The sequence below is a fragment of the Ursus maritimus genome, unplaced genomic scaffold (genome assembly GCF_017311325.1).
Source record: "Ursus maritimus isolate PB19 unplaced genomic scaffold, ASM1731132v1 scaffold_29, whole genome shotgun sequence".
NCBI lineage: Eukaryota > Metazoa > Chordata > Mammalia > Carnivora > Ursidae > Ursus > Ursus maritimus.
Genome location: NW_024425452.1, coordinates 12,874,762 through 12,878,441, shown reverse-complemented (window position 1 = coordinate 12,878,441; position 3,680 = coordinate 12,874,762).

Sequence of the window (3,680 nt, the reverse complement as noted above, 5' to 3'; positions counted from 1 at the left end):
CATAGCAGAGGAGCCTGATATGGGGCTCGATCCCATAACGCCAAGATCACGCCCTGAGCCGAAGGCAGACGCTTAACCGCTATGCCACCCAGACGCCCCTCATGTGGCCTTTTCTACTTGCTAGGAGGCTCTGAGAGAGAGATGGTGTCAAGGGAGATGCTTTTTTTGAACACTTCGAAATTCCATGTCTTGACAGGCAACAGACTTGAGAAACACTCCCCCAAAGTAATTCTATTGCAATCTAAATGTTTATTCTGATTTGCATAGAACATTTTTTTTGAGTGTGTTATGACTAGGATTAGGTCAAGATAGTTCAGAAAATATGTGAGGCACTCCCTTTTATTTTATTAATTTATCATATGTATATAAAATAATTCATTTTGTAAGTAAAATTTGAGATAATTTGAGACTATGTTGTCTTAGGACACCACATAAAAATTTTATCTGCAATATGTCGTCCTGAACAATTATATTAACTCAGCATAATAAATGGAATTTTTTTTATCCCATGATTCATTTTCTAAATGGAGTACAATGAACTTTCATCTGGCAGGAGGTCTAAAAAGATATTGCTTGACCTGAAAGCCACTGACTGGGGAGTATAAGATTTATTTGGGTGCTCACTTAATTTATTTTATGGACAAATAATAGTCAATATATTTTTAATTAATGGTTTGGCGTATCTTCAAGGTAGTAGAATTACATATTTATTTTTAAATGCAAAATTCTGTGAATGTGAGTTTCAAAAAGAAAAGCTAAGTTAAAGTAAATGCTACAATAGTTAAAGCAAAATTTTTAAAGTGTGATCCCAAATGATTTTACCCTTAAGTGTAAGAACAAAATTCTATAATAGTATAGGTGATTATTTACAGAAAGGTGGTGTTGTTGTTGTTGTTGTTTTGGCTGTTTTTTTTTTTTAAGTACAGACTAACCCATAGACTTATCTGTTGATATTCAATCAAAAATATTCGAAAGCTTGGGATAGGCTTGTTTTTTCTATTAAATACTCAAGGTAAATTATGTTTCAAGTCATTTTTTTTTAGCTTAAAATTTGTATGTAATTACATTTCTTCCTGAAAAAAGAAGAAATAAATCTAAATGGTTGTTTGCATTGGTAAAAAGAAAGGAAAGTTTTAGTGAATTTGTTTTAGTTAATTTTTGACACTACTTTAAAACACAATCTCTGTTACCCAAAGTTTTTCATGCTTTCCATGGCATTAATGTAACACTTAGGTAAAAATGTTTTATTTAAGTAAAAATGAAAGAAGCAGAAGGGAAACAATGATCTGAAAGTGTTTCTACAATATGTAGTTCTTTGAAACTAAAGCTTACCTCTCCTATTTATCTTTCCTTTTCTTCTAGCTCTTTCTTTTGAATAAGGTCAGCTAATGATAGAATAAAATGAGGACTGATAGAATGTAGGTACTGATGATACTATTTTATTGTGCTTTACGGTTTATACCGTACTTTTATATGCATTGTCCCTTTTCATCTTCATAACAACCTATGAAGAGGTAATTATTTCCATTTTATAAATGAGGACACAGAAGAACAAGTTAATCTTTCCTAAGGGCAATTAATGATTCAATTTCTCTCTCAGGACGATGGGGGTGAGGAAGTGCTGAGTTAGGGACTGGAGCCCTCGTATTCTGGCTCGGTGTATAGTGTCCTAAAACTGTAGCAGCATTTGAGATTTGATAAGGACATTACATTACTCTGTCAGCTTATCTCAGTATTTTCTAAGTTTGAGTGTGGAAAAAAAATTTTTTTTTTTGGTACCAATGTTTTCCAGGAAAATTTTATTTTAGTGGAAAAACAAATGAACCTCTTCTGGCTGAGTTGTATGCTAGCCTTACACCAAGCACTGTCCTGTGATGTCAGTGCTTTTGTTTGTGTTGCTGGTGTTGCTGGTTACGACTGCAATGTCACCAATTAGTTCTTGTGTAATGGCTCCAGAGAAATTAAAGAAGTGTAAATAATGTATTACTACTAAATGAAGTCCAAATGGCACTAAGGCACATTGTAGAAATGAAGGTTTTATCAGAGTTCAAACAGAGAATAACAGATGAGCAATGAGCACCCGTAAGCACATGAAGGATAGCAGGTAAAACAGAATTTGCTCTGTAGCAGTCCACTCCATATATATATTGTGAACACTTAAAATCAGGAAATTGTCATATTTTTAAAAGGATTTTTAAATTTTATTTATTTTACAGAGAGAGAGAGCGCATGTGCATGCATGTGTGGGGGAGGGGCAAAGGGAGAGGCAGAGAGAGAGAATTCTCAAGCAGAGTCCCCACTGAGCGCAGAGCCCAACATAGGGCTTGATCCCACAACCCTGAGATCATGACCTGAGCTGAAATCAAGAGTCAGCTGCTCAACCGACTGAGCCACCCGGGCACCCCTCTATTGTATTAAATCAGCGTTGTACATTTGAATTTTTCTAGATTTTTTGGTTTTTAAATACAAATTTATACTGGTGTTATAACTAAATAATACTCATAAGCTTAAACATTAGATTTATGCTCCTTCTACACACACACACATACGCACACACACAAATATGATATAAATAATTTAACCTCTGAGATATTTTATCACATTGTTAGGCAAAGAGAGAAATTGAAAACAAGAAATATTTTGTTCAAGGAAATTTGGTAGTAATTGATCACCCTAAGAGAATGCATGTTTCCTGCTTCAAGTCAAGAATTTTCTGATACCAACTTCATTTATAGAGAGGGGTTGTATATAAAGAGGGACAGAAAAGTTAAGACCATAGGATAAACTACTGGCAGAGAAGGAATTATACTTGAGCCCAAATCCTCTGATTCCCAATTCAGTGACCAATACAGGGGACTATTACTTTCCTTTCTCAATAACCATGGATGCCCTAAGACATTATATCTATGGAGGCATTGCCAGTTGAGATCTCTGGTAGTCAGTGTCAAGTTGAAGCAGAGAATTTTCACTCTGTTGTTTTAAAGAACCCCCCTCTCAGCTTTAGGGACCCCCTTGGGAAATATGGAGGAAAACAACCAATGGGTCAGTATCCCATCCCCTTCATCCAATCAGAGTACCTTTACTCTATTTGCTTTATATGCTGAACTTATAGTTAAGATCTCATTTAATAAAAATATTTTGAAGCTTATTAATGTTTGCAAACTACTGACTTAGGGGAATACATCTGGTGGAGATATTTTGCATGAGGTAAAATAATTTAGATCATTCTGTTACTGATGTCTTCATCATGAAATCTTTGTTGCATATTTGATATGTTGACATATCGGTGGTCTTAATTTTGATGAGTCCTAATTGTCTAAAAAGTAAAGGAAAATGGGATGCCTGGGTGGCTCAGTCAGTTAAGCATCTGTCTTCAGCTCAGGTCATGATCCCAGGGTCCTGGGATCGAGTCATGCATTAGGCTCCTTGCTCAAGTGGGGATACTGCTTCTCGCTCTGCCTGCCACTCCCCCTGCTTGTGTGCTTTCTCTCTGTCNCTTTCCCTTTGACAAATAAATAAATAAAATCTTAAAAAAAAAAAAGTAAAGGAAAAATTCACCTTGTACCTGCACAAAAACTGAAGGCTAAAAGAAACTAAAGATGCCTTCTCAGATTTCATAATAACATTTGTTTAGATTTATCTTCCTGGGGATTAAACGTAGTTAAATGATATTAAGATGG